Genomic DNA, 15,840 nt, shown 5'->3' with positions numbered 1-15,840 from the left:
GTGCAATATATTTTGCATACATTACATATTCCAGAAAGCAACATAAAATCTACAAGGTCCAAATTATATTTTTAAATGCTTTCACATTTTTGGATTGGCTGGGTGCATAGAAACAATTTTTTATATTTTATTATAAAACCATAACAATAAATTAGTTGATAAATAATTTTATTAATCATAAGAAATATCTTCCATAGTTACTCAAATTTTTATAGGTATTTGTAATTTTTCAATGATAACCTTTTTAAATTAAATAATGATTATGCTCTTTGGATTAAAACAAAAAAAAACTGCAAGTTTAAGAAATTTTGTTTCAAAGTCTAATCTCCAGACTTTAAATCACTTTTTTACTTTATTTGCACTTAAAGAACAAATACAAAATAGGTCAAAATATTCTTGATAGTAACAGTTTTTGTTTTCAAATTTTTAAGATATCATTAGATAGTCTAAACATTCCTTTAATATAAATAGAAAACCTTTCTCTTAAGTAGCAATCTCGAAAACAAACTGATAATATTTACAATTTATTAAACTGAAGTACTTACCTATGCACGTGCACGTAGTATTAGAAAAAAAAATAAATAAAAGATTTATTTTATGATCAAGAAATGCATTTACGTTTTACTACAATTTTCTACTATGTTGTTATTTTGTTTGTTTTGACTGTTTAAGTCTAAGCTTTATCAATAATGGCACTTAACAAAGTGTGCCAGATAAAAGGATTGACTACGTAGCGAATTAATTTTTCAAATGTTTGAAGCATGTCACACTGCAGCTGTCTCTCAAAATGCCAAAAGCGGAAAAAATATCATTAAAATCTAATAAATACTTTTTTTTTTTTGCTTCAAAATTGTCTTCCGTTTTGCAAGTATTTGGCGAAACAAGATGTATCGTCATACACAATCATATCGCAATGAATTTCTTGACAAATTCACAATGTAGCCAGAAATAACCAGTTGAATTTTTATTCGCGACTAATATGTTCTCATAAAATGCATCGTTAGAGTCTTAAATTGCCTTCGGTGTGGATTCATTCATAAAAGTGAATGTTATATTGTTGCGATTTTTACCATGAATGACTTGCATTCATGAAATTTTACCAAGAAATTTAAGGTACAGTTTAGTTGAAGTTTAAAAATATTGCTTTCGTCAGCAGACTTGGATATTTGCTATTTCGCCAATATTTGAAACTGTGTCAGCAATTATTTTTTGTGTTCTTTGAAATAATTACCACACATTCATAGAAGATTTTTGTAAGTGTTGGTAATTGATTTACCTGAGCGCCAATAAAAAAAAATTAACACTTAAGTGTTATCATTCTTATCAGCGTAAATATTTATTTGTTATTATTATTATTTATTTTTATTATTATTATTTTTGCAAAAAAATTAAGTTCGTAGTAAATTAATGACTAGCTTTCATGGCCATTATACACGATCATACCACACAGATGTTTTAAAGTTATGTATTGTTATCATTCCTTTTTTTTTCTTATTATCTACTTTACTTTTCGCGCACTTGTGTTTACGGAAGCATTTGAGCGGCCTTTGCGTTTCAACAATCTGACTAAAATGTCTGATAAAATTTTGATATCGTAAATTACCCGCTATTTCGGGAGAACTTAAAAAATTAAATAACTCGTGCAATTTTTTTTTTATAACGCAATTAAAAATTGTGCGTTGCGTTGTAGAAAAAAAATTTTTGTGTTATAAAAATGAGATAAGCTAACATTTCAATATTATAACGGAGGTAAATTCCATTGTATGACTTAAGACCAATTTATGCATTCTTCATATGATAAAAAAACAGGTAGGTATAATATGAAACGAATTTAAGAGTTTTTTTTTGTGAAAGAATTAAGAAGTTAGCGGAAGAAATGGTTCCCTTCAAGATAGAGACTAATATTTTAAATTTTTTTAGACTTTGAAATAATTCCAGTTGAAAATTAAGTTGTCGTAAGCTCAGCATAAAGAAATTATTTACACATTATGGCAAATCATTCCCTACACCATTTTTGCCGCATTGGAATTACTACAATAAAGGCGCTCAAATAATCTGGAACAAAAAACGCATTACTCAATACCTCTAATACTCCAGTCAAAGCGTCGGAAAAAAGGGCCTAACCTTGCGCAGAGAGGCACTGTCAGTTTTTATTTCATGGATCGATGGGGGTATATTTAAAAGGCTTAAACCCAATTTCTCACCACCTGATCATTCTTTTTAGCGGAGTTATTCACAAAAATGCATTTTTTGGGATATTTTACTTCTAAGCTAATATCTTTGCTCCAGATTGTCGTAGACCAAAAAATAAACATACATTCTCTTCCTTATAATATTTTCTATCGTTGTATGTAATTTCATTGTATTTGAGTGAGTAAATACAAAATGGCAGCCATTTAAAGTCAAATTCTTGCTGTTAAAAAACACATTTTTGTCATTATTTCGAAAAAAGCTTATATCATGATTGACATTTTTCTAATTTATTTTGTAGCCCTATTCATGTCCTGCATTTTACAGAAAAAATCAGCTCTTTATCACCAAAGATGGCCGAGCAACTGATAAATGAACGCATGCAAAACCGGTGCGAAAACACCCAAAAATATCGTTTTTTGGGAATAACTCGGCTTCAGAGTGTCCTACGACAAAAAATAAAGCTATTAATTGTTCGTTACAACATTTTCTATCGATTTGGTGCACATTATTTTTGTTGAAACAAATAAAAAATAAGTTATATTAAGTCAAAGACCTTTTTTTTGTTTAGCAAACTTTTGCCTTATTATTTTATAAACAGTGCAAGTATTTGCTAACAAAATAAAATACTGTTGTAGCCCTTTAAATTATCTACAAAATTAGCTCTCTACGACCCACACGAGCCGAGTTATTATAATTTTAAGAAAGCATCATTCGGTAAGAAAATTAAAAAAAAATTTCCCTTGTTTATAAGTCGAATAATAGTTCTCAGTGAGAGGGGTTGTTTCTTGTTATAAGAGGATTTGTCTCATGTTTTTCGTTGGGCATTTGGAACTTTTTAAAAAAAAATTAATTTCTCGGCTCGTGTGGGTCGTAGAGAGCAAAAGCTCAGTTAACAGCATGACAATCTGTTTTATAGAGGAACGCTCCAAACTTAAATTCTTTAGCGATTCCGAATTTGATGTCTTTAACTGTACCTGGCGTCAAAGAATTTGTCTTTGTCAAAATAACATTTTTTGACATCAAAGGTCATAAGAGGTCATTGCAAAACCCCGACGGAGCAACATGCATATTAACCGTCATCCCTTATAGACGGATTAGCTTGACAAGGATACCAAAACTTGACATTACTTTTTAGAGCTAGTCTCTGTTGATACTGTACATTGATACGATTAATAGGATTAATAGGTAATGGGGACCGAATTGATGCTCTTGGTTTTTTTTCCAAGATCTTCGGTTATGTGAATATATGATCGATAGCCGACTGTGACGGACAAATTCGATTGTTGACGGAAGGTTTTAGACGATCACATAAAACTACGTGATGTTAAAAGGGCTGATGTTTCTACACTTAACCCTTTCGGACCCAGCGTTACTCTAATGTAACATATTTTTAAAAATTCGTAAAAAATATTACATTAAATATTTTTTTAGGTTTCGATGGCTCAATTGAAAGATAATGATGCCTAGTTACTGGATTATTAAAAAATTTAGTCAAATATCATACCTTTAATTTATTTTTTATCGAAAAAGGAACTGAATTTCACATTTTTTCTTTTTTTTTTGCAAACAAATTTTTTTTTTTATATATGGTCATAATTTTGAAAAAAAGATATAAAAAAAGTTAATCCAGAAAGTGTTTTGCTTTTTGGCTTAGAAGAAGTAGCATATATTATTGTTCCATAAAAAATTATTTTCTCAGTTGTCCGACTTTTTTTGGTGGTCATAGGCAGTGCATGTTACTTACATGCAACATAAGAGTAACACATTAGTTTTGCTATTTATTATTTTGGAAAATAACTTTTTGCTATTCATATTTCTTAGTTGTGATGTTTTGATACGATAATACTAAAAAAACATTTTTTAATATTGATTTTCATAGCTTGGGTTCGAAAGGGTTAAGGGTCTCTTTTCTTACGGACCAGACAGACAACCCTCAGCATTGTCTGCCTTTTTCTGTTAGCAAAGCTTTATTCTAACCATTATTTTATTTTTAGGACCAAATTTTCCAAAAAAATAAATTTAGGATTTTCAAAAATTTATTTTGAAAAATCAATTTTTTGAAAACGGATTAATGAATTTTATTAAAACTTTGTTTTTATGTGTCGATCAATTTTCCGTTTTATTAGAATGTCATTTTTTCGGAATTTTTGATTTAAAAAAAAAAACAGCTATAACGATTTCCAAAAAAAAAATTTCTCAAAATTCTTTGCTATACAAGAAATGAAATGGCATGCTTCGTTTGGAAGTCAAAACTCAAAACAATATTTTAAGGAGATATTTTTGTAACTTTAAAGTTGATTTCATATTACTAATATTTATTATTTAATTTTTGAAAAAATTCCAAGCTACTTTTAACATAAGAGCAAGTACGTGCGACGCAGTCGTGCATCTTATTTTTTTTATGTATGTATTTTCAATTATTGATAATAATAATAAGTTGACATTATTTATGCTTTAAGCTTCCTTACAGTATTAGATAGATTTCTATACATATCTTTCCTATTAAACAAGATAAAATTACGCTAAACAATAAAACAAATAAAATAATGCTTCTGGTTAAAAAAAAAGCAATTCATGAAGTCAACTTTAAAAAAGCTTAAGTCTAGCCAACTGATGAAAATCTAACCACAAAATTATTATCATAAAATATGATTGCTCTTATCTACGACTAAGATTATGTTGAACCCTGTATCAAGAACCTTTCTACCGGGCTACAAGATTCATGGTGGTAGTTCTTCTTATATAAATTTAAAAAACTGATTTTCACTTGTCACCTTATGTCATTCGTTTGATTTCTTTTATCAAAAATCCGGCTTGCTTTGCTAGCCGGGAGTTTTCCATTCCATACAATCATATAAATATACTCTAGGAGGTGAGTGGCTTTTTTAATCTTTTTGTTATTTTTTTTTTTCTTACATATAAACTCGTATAATTCGACAAACCAATATTTACCAAGGTGACACATAGGTCTAAAAATATTTGTTTTTTTTTTTATTTATTTCACTTTCGTTTACCTGAGTAGAGTATAGTTAGAAAAGATATGATATGATGAAGAATCTGACGTGGATCAACAGATAATTTTTTTTATTTGATATACCTTTCTTGTTCTATATGAATGATGGAAGTAAAAAAAAAAGAAATAAATGATCGTGAGCCACAGTTTAGTGCACTCTTTTTCTTATCGAAAATATTTTTTTGTGTAAGAGGCTTACATGGAAAATAATTTAAATAAAAATAAACAAAACAAAAAAAAAAAAACAACCAACTCCAGAGGGCACGTACGTTTTTTTATAGGTAGTACAATATGGAGTATGGAGTAATGGTACGCGTTGGTTATGTTTTTTTTTTGTCATGCGGGTAAAAAAAATATGTTAAAAACTTAAGTATTAAAAATGAATTTCTATTAGAAACCTAAGATAAGATAGGTATAACTGAATTCATGAGATTCGTTCGATGGATGAGGCCCCTATTGCACCAACCACTTTGCATTTTCCAACTTTGCACTTAAATTTTAAAAATTCTGTTGCACCAAACTCCAATTTGCAAAGAGGAAATTATTTTTTTTTTTTTTAAGTAAAACAAAAATTCCTTATTTGCAAATTTTGTTGCACCAACCACAAATTTGCAAACCACAAAGTACTTTTCTGAAAAACGCAAAGTTTTGCAAATTTGCAAAGAATTCTTTGATTTCTTTGCACCAAACAAAAAGATCATTGTTTAAGTAAAAAAGAAGATTTCAACCTTTTTTAACAACGAAAAGAAGTTGAAACTATTTACAGCTTTACTTTGCAAATTTTCAAATTACGCAAAGTTCCACTTTTAGTTGGTGCAACGCCCGCACTTTTTACTTTGCAAAAAAAAAAACATCCAAAATTGCAAAGTGCAAAGTGGGCAACTTTTAATTTTTGGTGAAACACTTTGCACTTTTACTTTGCAGAAAAGTATTATTTTGCAAAGTTGCAAAATGCAAAATGCAAAGTGGTTGGTGCAATAAGGCCCAGCTAAGAAACTTTGATATTGATAACGGCTTAAAGCGGAATTCAGAGTCGTTACCCAAGTAAAATTTTTTCTCAAGCACAATTCGGAAATGAATTTTCTGATTGTTTGCCCAAGCATTTACTTCAAAATTTCCTCAGTTGGAATTCATAACCTTAAAGTAAAGAAACCCTAACATAACGAGTAGCTGAAGTGGGCCAAACGTAAGAGGGTATGTTTTATTGAGTAAACATTTTACTTGAGTAACGACTAATATTTAATATTTAAAGTGATTTGACGTCTTTATACTTACGTCTTATAAATTTTATTATACAAGATTACATTTAATAGAGAATTGTAATAATTTCCAATTTTCGACAGGTATTCCAATGTTATCGTTTCTGAATTCCACTCTAGTCATGAAACTCAAGCCTATAAGTGATCGCCTCCTCTGATCCTTATCAAACCAATTTTTCAAAACAAAAGCTTTGATTGTGAACACAATCCAACAGACGATGCTGAAGAATCCATCAAAGAGGATTTTTTCACCCTCTAGAACAGCATCAGATTACCACTTTGGAAAATTCGATTTTGCATTACATTTTGCATTCACAATTTGTGCTTGAAACGTTAACTTGTTGGGGCTAAATTCAGAGCTGGAATATTCAACGAAAAGAAGCTATGAGCTAAAAAGAAGAAGAAATCCGAAGGTGAACGTTTTAGTGTACCTTAAGAACTCGGAACTCGGGGTCCTGGAAAAACTGATCCAGATGTGTCGCTTTACATTTACAATAAGCATTAAAAAGGTGCATCTGGAAAATATCTCGCCCGACTAAAACAGAATAAGCAGGGTTTCGACAAGAAGATGCGCTTCCATGCAGTTTATCAATTTTGTTCTGGAGAATAAAGTGCATAACACAAATTATAGTACAGTGCATTTATCGGAATTGGAGAATTGGGTCAATATCATTTCATAACACTGATTATTCGCAATCGTGAAATTCACCTTTTGGGCGCCATCTTGGCTTTTTTTTTTACTAAATATCTCTTTTGGTCATCCTAGGTAAAAATTGGTTATTCAAAAAACGTAGACAATTAAATTTCACGTCTTTTATGTTAAGAACACTTTTTCGATATTCTGAATACATATTAAAAAAGTTATCTAAGCCAAAAAATCAAAGAAATACAAAAAAAAAATTAAGTTATGAGCATTTTTTATCAAAAATTATGAAAAAACCTTCCTTAAAATTCTCTACATTTCAGCTTTACCATTTTTTTGTATCGCTATTTAAGACGTGCAATTTTTTGTTTTTTTTTTTTTTAATTTTTTGGCTTGTAACTTTTTTAACATTCAGAATATCGAAAATCCAAGATGGCTGCAAAAAGGGGAATTTTACGAGCGTGAAAAATCAGTGTTCTGATCTGATATTCATCCAATTCTCTTTCGAATGAGCAAACAAAATTTGGGGTGGTACAAACTGCTGCGTGAAATTATAAATGAACTGAACAAAAAGCACTGCCTTCAGTAAATCAGTGCATAAAGCCAACATTTTTATAATTTTTTTAATAGGTGCATTTGAAGCGAAGGAATAGATAGTACAAATTTTTTGGAACTGATTAACTTAATTTAATAGGAGGAAGTACGAGCTGTTTCCTTGTGTTTTTTAGTTTTCTTAATAAAATCACTACGTGCAAAATTTTTTTGTATGTAAATACATCTGACTTTGTTTAATTTTATCAATAACTTATAGATGCCTCAAAATTTCTTAGAATTAAAAAAAAAAACTAGTAAAATTATTATTTTTTAAGCAAATGTCCGTTTTTGCTTCACACTCCCTTACACTTTGACTTTTTTTTTTATTAACAAACAAAAAAATTGAACCCGAGATAAAACATCAACACGTAAACTGTTATCAATTTTTTGTTTGAATTTTTAGTTTTTTTTTTTCTTGTTGATAAATTTTGATTTAATTTACTTTTTAACAATTTTTTTTTCTTTCTTCTTCAAACACAAAAATATACAATAATGCGGAACGCTTTGCTTGTTCTTGTGTCAATATCAAATACTAACCACAGGAAATAAGGGTTATTCTTATAAATTGGACAAGATTTTTGCTTTCATTCAGAAATGTATGCTTAGCGTTCAAAAAGGAAGGTGATTTTTGTTTCTTTTTGGAAAAATGTCTCTGGATGAGATTTGAAGGATAAATACAAAATAATAGTGGTAAAAAGACGATAACCTTTTTGACCAATGAACAGTTTCTGTTTCAATTGAAAAGATCAATTGCTTAATATTTAAGACCACCTTATGTTCACACTGTCGGTCTTCTCCATCTTGAAAATCTTCATATATATTTAATATTTAAAGTGATTTGACGTCTTAGCTTGGATTTTATTAATTTTATCATACATAAGATTACATTATTTAATAGAGAATTGTAATAATTTCCATGAACAATTTTCGACAGGTATTCCAATGTTAAGACATAAACATTGCCCAGTTTTCATAAACAAGCTTTATCATTTGATCAAAAATCACGATTAACACGTTTAAAGAGTGCTAGATACCTGATAAATAGATGTTTCCTTGTTTTTGTTTTTTTTTTCAATTCGATTGAGACACAAAGTTTAAATTGCTTACGAATTGCTTATTTTATTTTTTTTTTTAAATTACCGTGATAATATCAATTAATTTAATTTGATCATTAATATGTTTGTATCAGGTGTAGAGATGTGGCTGATTTAAATACGTGGGTTTTCTGAAAAGTTTCCGACCAAATCAAAAATAATTCCTGTTGGTCCAATCTACACTTATTTTTCTGATATAATAAAATAAAAATAATATAAATTTTGTAATTTATTAACCTTCAATGTAACTTTTTAATCTACATTGATATAAGTTTTGTTTGAAAAGAATCCATAGAGTCTTCAAAATGACTAGACACTAGGGAAAGAAGAATATCTCATTCATTCATATAATTGAATTTGACTTGAACATAGATGATAATCGTTTTTCGTGCCAAAAAAAGTTTTGTAAAAAATGCGATGGGATTGGAAGATAATTAAAGTATTTATTTTTACTAATCGTTTCCATATAGCATAATGATATATCACTCAAATGTCAGACGTCATCATGCGATTGGGCGAGGGAAACGAGATGGTCTGTAATTTGTCAGCAGTTCGTTGAGTTCGTTGAAACTGGCAGATTTTGTCTGCGTTTCTTTCTTATTTCTCTTTTTTTTTGTACCAATTTAAATTTTGAATGTTTAATTTCTATATTTTAATTTTTTTTTTGTAGTCTAGAAAGAAAAAGACTTTTTTTTTGACGATCAGTGGCAAATGAGTCTAAACTTTAAGTCTAGACATAGACAAGACAGTTTATGATTGATGACATGTCTGTAGGTGGGGTCCAAAAATTATATTGAAACTTTTTCTATTTTTTTAAAAGCTTGAGAAAAAAATCTAAAGCAGACAAAAGTGATCTAAAACAATGCCAAACGAAGTAAAGACAAAATATGTAGGTATATAATTTGGACCAACAAAGAAAAAAATAATTCAGGTTGATTACCGTCTGTACTTAATTTGTATGAAGCAGGCGTTACTGTAATTAATTAAAGCTTATGAAAAATTGCTTTTAGAAATGAAACTTCTTTAAGTTTATCAAGGGGCACGGTAGTGCCCAGCCAAGTTCTCTAGCAACTTTGGCACTACACCCTTATTTACAGGAAACAACTCAGGCCATTTTCGACCCCCCTCTAACTTTCACACCAAAGATGCTAGAAATTTCAAACTCACTACATTTGTTGAGCTCGTAAAAACCAAACTCCTCACAAAATTTCAGCCTCCTACGATGAGTAGTTTCTGAGATATAGGGCTTCAAAAATCGCAAAAACCGTAACTGACTCACTGACAGATCATCAAAATTATGGAGAACTTCCTGATATCGTAGAAACTTGAAATTTTACACGGTGATAGGACTTGTGGTGTATACAAAGGAAAAAATCGAAAATTTGAGATTTTCAATTCAGGGGGCGTGGCATCCGCCCATTTCCGCTGAATTTTCATCATATATTATAGAGCACTTCTGATTATCGTAGAATCTTGAAATTTGGTAGAATAGTAGAGCTGGTAGTTAATACAAAGGAAAAAATTTAAAACTTGAGAATTTCAGCCAGGGGGCGTGGCAACCGCCCATTTCCGCTGAATTTTCATAAATTATTATAGAGCACTTCTGATTGTCGTAGAATCTTGAAATTTGGTAGAATGGTAGAGCTGGTAGTTTATACAAAGGAATAAATTAAAAATTTGAGAATTTCAGCCAGGGGGCGTGGCAACCGCCCATTTCCGCTGAATTTTCATAAATTATTATAGAGCACTTCTGATTGTCGTAGAATCTTGAAATTTGGTAGAATAGTAGAGCTGGTAGTTCATACAAAGGAAAAAATTTAAAACTTGAGAATTTCAGCCAGGGGGCGTGGCAACCGCCCATTTCCGCTGAATTTTCATAAATTATTATAGAGCACTTCTGATTGTCGTAGAATCTTGAAATTTGGTAGAATGGTAGAGCTGGTAGTTTATACAAAGGAAAAAATTTTAAATTTGAGAATTTCAGCCAGGGGGCGTGGCAACCGGCATTCCCGCTGAATTTTCATCAAATATTATAGAGCACTTCTGATTGTCGTAGAATCTTGAAATTTGGTAGAATGGTGGAGCTGGTAGTTTACACAAAGGAAAAAATTTAAAGTTTGAGAATTTCAGGCAGGGGGCGTGGCAACCACCCATTTTCACTGAATTTTCATCAAATATAGAGATTTTATATTCTACAGCCATACCTTGCAAAAAGTAGTGAAATCACAACAAAAACATTACTGTTAAAAAAAGAGCCAAGTTCTCTTATATTGAAATTATGCTGGCACAAAAAGTACTGAGATGTAAAAGTGTACCAAGTTCTAAAGTTTGGGTTCAAATTCGTATCAATAAAATTTTGATTGTTTACTTGGCAATTTGAAATAACTTTAAAAATCGATAATTAAGAAAAATTGTCAAGAGAACAATCAAAATTTTATTGATACGAATTTGAACCCAAACTTTAGAACTTGGTACACTTTTACATCTCAGTACTTTTTGTGCCAGCATAATTTCAATATAAGAGAACTTGGCTCTTTTTTTAACAGTAATGTTTTTGTTGTGATACTCTATTATTTCACCAGTTTTAAATACACAGCAATTTCTAATTTTTTATACTTCAAAATTTTTCAAAAATTAAACAACAATTTTCTTTTTATTTCAGGATGTCAAATTTTTCAGACTTGGTATATTTTTCCATGTACCAAGAAAGAAAAATTCAAGGACGAATAAAGTAAGTTTAATATCTATTGAAAATTCATCACATATATTATTATTACATATTTCACTGAACAAAATTTTTCAGCTTTAAATCAAAGAAAAATTATGAAAATAATTTTTTTTTTGTTTATAAACTATGAAGAAATTGGAATTGGACTTCAAGGTTGCATTTTGGCAAAACATTTCAACCAATGTGGTTTAACAGCATTTCTGATTTTAATTTTTCTTATATTTCACGTTGTTTGATTCTTTGTTTATTAAAATAACTCATCTCACAACCCTAACATCTGCTGTCAATTTATATTTAAGAGCTGCTAAAATTCATAACACTTATATTTTAGTTCAATCATCCTTAGGAATAAGGAACGATTTTTCGGAAGGAGTGAAATGTTTAAGATTGTAGAATAATTTAAATTTTTTCGAGACGTTTAATCAGTACGTAGCAATCGTTAAAAATTTTTTTTTTAATTTTATATATTATACACAATCAGAGGGTTTTTGAATACTTTTTCTATTTTAAAGTTGCTGGTTTTGAATTTGTCGCCATGTCGCCTTGTCGCCATGTCACCTTGTCGCCATGTCGCCATGTCGCCATGTTGCTTTGTCGTTAAAAATCAATTTTTGGAAAAATTTGATTATACAGGGTGTCCCAAAAGTTAACGTCGAAACGAAAACGGTAGATAGGGTAGGTGGTGACAGTTATCAGAAAAATAATAAAAACAAATCGTAGCCATATACTTTGTGAGTTATGGGCATTTGAAAAATATTCTCAACAATGTTATACCAATTTGAAAAGAAAATTGAACACACCAACTTTTAAGGTAACATGCCGAAACATCGTTATGCATTTTTTTTAAACTACGGTTATTGAATTAGAGTCATGTAAAATTTTTTAGTACTTAGTTGGGCAAAAAAGTAATATTTGCTTGAAAACTGATGCAGATGTGTTAAAATTGAAATTGAAAATTGAATGCATTTGGTAGCAGGGTTATTCAAGGTTGCGCAACAAAAGAAAAAACTAAGAAAAATTAAGTTTTGTAGTCACAGCACATGAAAAACCGTCACGTGACCATTTTTTCGACTTTTTTTCAAATGCCCATAACTCACAAAATATATGGCTGCGATTTTTTTTAATTATTTTTCTGATAACTGTCACCACCTACCCTATCTACCGTTTTCGTTTCGACGTTAACTTTTGGGACACCCTGTATGTGTCTATTAATTACACCGGTCTGCAAAATTTAACTTTTTTTTTCTCCTTCAAATAATTTTTTGATATTATGAAAGATTGGACTTTCCTGAATCTAAATCTGGTTTCAGAAAAATTCTATCAGGTACCATTTTTGTAAAAATGATTTTTGAAAAATGTGGGTAGTTTCTAAAAAATCAACCTTTTAGATTGATTTGAACTCGTGCAAAATTAAAACTATTTGTAGCATTGAGCTCAAATTTGCAGGACTTATTCCTCGTAATATGGCCTATCGATTGACACCAAATATGTCCTTTTACATTAATGTTTACTCATATTTTAAAATACTGATTTATAAAAAAAGCAGAAATATCGAAATCCTTTACTTTTTAGTAAATCCAACATGAACAAAAACACCTTAATTAAGGAAAATGTAAAATATCAACGCCCATTACATTTAAAAAGTCAAATTTGTAAAGAAAACCATAATAAAATATATTTAACAAAATTTTTACGTGTTTTGTAATTTTATATACTATTTATCTATTTAGAAATATCTTATTTGTAATAAACCATTCGATAAACTGCCTTGTAAAGCTTCATATTTGTTTCTTCTAGAAACAAAAGTATACTTTTCTTGTAGTTTTTGATGTGCTGAGTTAGAATCCGAAATCAAAAAAATTCTATCACGTGAGGATTTTAAGATATACGCATTAAAGTATCACAAAATCAAGTTTTTTCTTAGAAAATCTCAATAAAAACTACTATATCTCACAAACCAGAGCAGACCGAAATTTTTTGAGTTCGGATTCAAAATCAGCACACTAAAGTCCATTAAAAAAGTATATTTTTGTTCTAGGGAGAAAGATATATTAGTTTTTAGAGATCAGTTTTTTTTATGATAAGATATTCCAAACCTACTAAACTTACTTAAATTAAGATATCTCGGAGAAGAAAAGAGTTATTGAGAAGATTGAAACTGAATTTGAAAGAAAAATAAGTTCTTTCATAAACCGTAACAATTTTAATTGAAAAATATTACATTATGCCAAAATATTTCTTCGAAAACAGCAAAAAAATGGGTTTTTGAGATTTTCTAACGGGAATATCAAAAAAACGTGACGTGCTAGATGAATTCTGACTTCGGATTCGGAATCAGCATACAAAAATCCTTTAGAAAAGTATAGTTTTATTTAAAGGAGGATTTCCTTGCAGACCAGTGTTATTTACTTTAAATGGTTTACTAACTTTTATTTTGAAAAATTGGAATATTTTAAATACGAAAAAATATTTATTTTTCAAACGACTATCGATTTTGAAAAAAAAAAAAAAAAAAAAAAACAAATGTGTAGTACATATGTATGAATCTATTTATTCGTATTCTTAATCATGTTTCTTTTATTTAAAGCCATTTAATTTCTGATTCGCTTTAAAACCTTTGCACGCAGAGAAAAAACTAAGTGTTAAATCAAGTAGAAAAATTGTTTTTTTTTTTTAACAACGCAATTTCAACCTATTATAAATTTTTTTATTTCGATTTGAAATGGTTTCGTTTGCAAATGAAATGAATTACAATTTTTTATCTGAACAATGTAAAAACAAAATGTTTAAGTTTTGATTCTACAAAAAACACGGTATTGAGATTTAAAAGAAAAAGATTTTTCTATTAAATTTTAAATCATGTTTTCTTCAGCTTGAAAAAAAAAATTGAGAATAAAAGCAAAAGTATGTAATATTAGTTTTCAGTTGCAATGTAAATAATATGCAAAAAGGGTTATGATCAAAGGAAGTAAAATATTATTACAAAAACTTTCCAGGTTTAAGAAAATGTACAGAAATGCAATATTATAGTTATATTATACTCTTACGCATAGCCCTTCCATCTTGACATTCGTGAAATAACATCTTATATAGTTTTTTGCAAAAAATTTCCTTTCGCAACTTTTAAACAATAAACCAAACTTTAAGCAATAAAAAAAAAATGCGAGCGAAATAACTCATAAAAACAAACCGTGCGTTATGTTTGCTTTTCTTTGTTTGGAATGTGGCGTCATTGCGTTAAGTAGTAAAACTAAGAACTCACGCAACAAATCCACTTCCTTCAGTTCATACCAATGGTTCCGCATTAAGATATAGTATAATGAAACTTAATTCACACCTTTTTATGCTCGAAGTAAATATCTTCTTTTTCTGCCAACCCCATCTTACAAGTAATAATACCTAAATCGTGAGGAATAGGCACTAAACCTACATAAATAGAACTACAGGCTAAGAAAAAGTTTAAAAAAAAAAGATGAAGATATGCTAAACTTAAAAATAATAAATTAAGTGATAATTTGTGTTTAAACTTGCAAAACTCACGACTTTGCAGACAACAAAAAAAAAAAATTATAACAAAAAAGATATTTTTTTTTTTCTTACAACGATTATTTCTTTATTATTTATGATCCCTTTAAAGAATATGTCTTACCGATAAAAGAGTATCTTTCCAGGAGCCTAAAAAAATACCCATACCGAATCTGAGAAGAAAAAAAAAATATATTTTTATCTCAAACAAATTTTAAAGAAAAAAAAAATATCTCAGTAGGGAGGAATATCTTTGAAGTGCCATCACTAAACTATCAGCGATACAAATTCGGAAGAATTATTTTAAACGAAGAAGTCGGCGGTGACTATGGTGACACTGGAAGTAATAAAAAAAAGGAAAGTCATTAAAAAAAATTTCTCCTTGACTCTTTTGTAGGTACTTCGAGAACCATAAGAATCATACCAGTTTTACTTTCATATTTTTTTTTTTTTTTTTTGTATTTTAATAGAAATTCTTAGAATTCGATGATAGGCATCTTTTAAGGGAGGCAAGTGCATGGTTGAAAGATTAAGTTGCAATATGACAATATTGTTGTTGATTGTTTTTTCTTTTTTTTTTCTTGTTTATTTAAGAGTTTAGCCGGCACTTGACTTCATTGTTGTTGTTTTTGTTTTTTTATGATTTTTTTGGATTGTTGAGTTGTAAATTACTTTTTTTGTGCAATTTTATTCTTTTATGAATTAAGGTGTAGGTAGATTTTTCAAATCTTAGAAAGTATTGAACGGATTCTATTATCACGACCACCCATTATTCTAAATTCTCAAAAACA

General features: G+C 29.3%; 1 protein-coding gene across 1 annotated transcript in view; it reads left to right on the top strand.

Annotated features, from left to right (window-relative positions):
* The window catches only part of LOC129912315 (myc protein), a 96,346-nt gene that overhangs the window by 17,284 nt on the left and 63,222 nt on the right, over positions 1-15,840 (top strand). The window contains exon 2 of the mRNA XM_055990525.1: positions 11,459-11,527. The gene's annotated coding sequence lies outside the window, so the exon portion shown is untranslated. The remainder of the gene's footprint in view (positions 1-11,458; positions 11,528-15,840) is intronic.

The sequence above is a fragment of the Episyrphus balteatus genome, chromosome 2, assembly GCF_945859705.1.
Source record: "Episyrphus balteatus chromosome 2, idEpiBalt1.1, whole genome shotgun sequence".
In the NCBI taxonomy this organism is placed as follows: Eukaryota; Metazoa; Arthropoda; class Insecta; order Diptera; family Syrphidae; genus Episyrphus; species Episyrphus balteatus.
The sequence above is the reverse complement of the archived record's forward strand: the minus strand, read 5'-3'. Positions and strand labels throughout refer to the sequence as shown.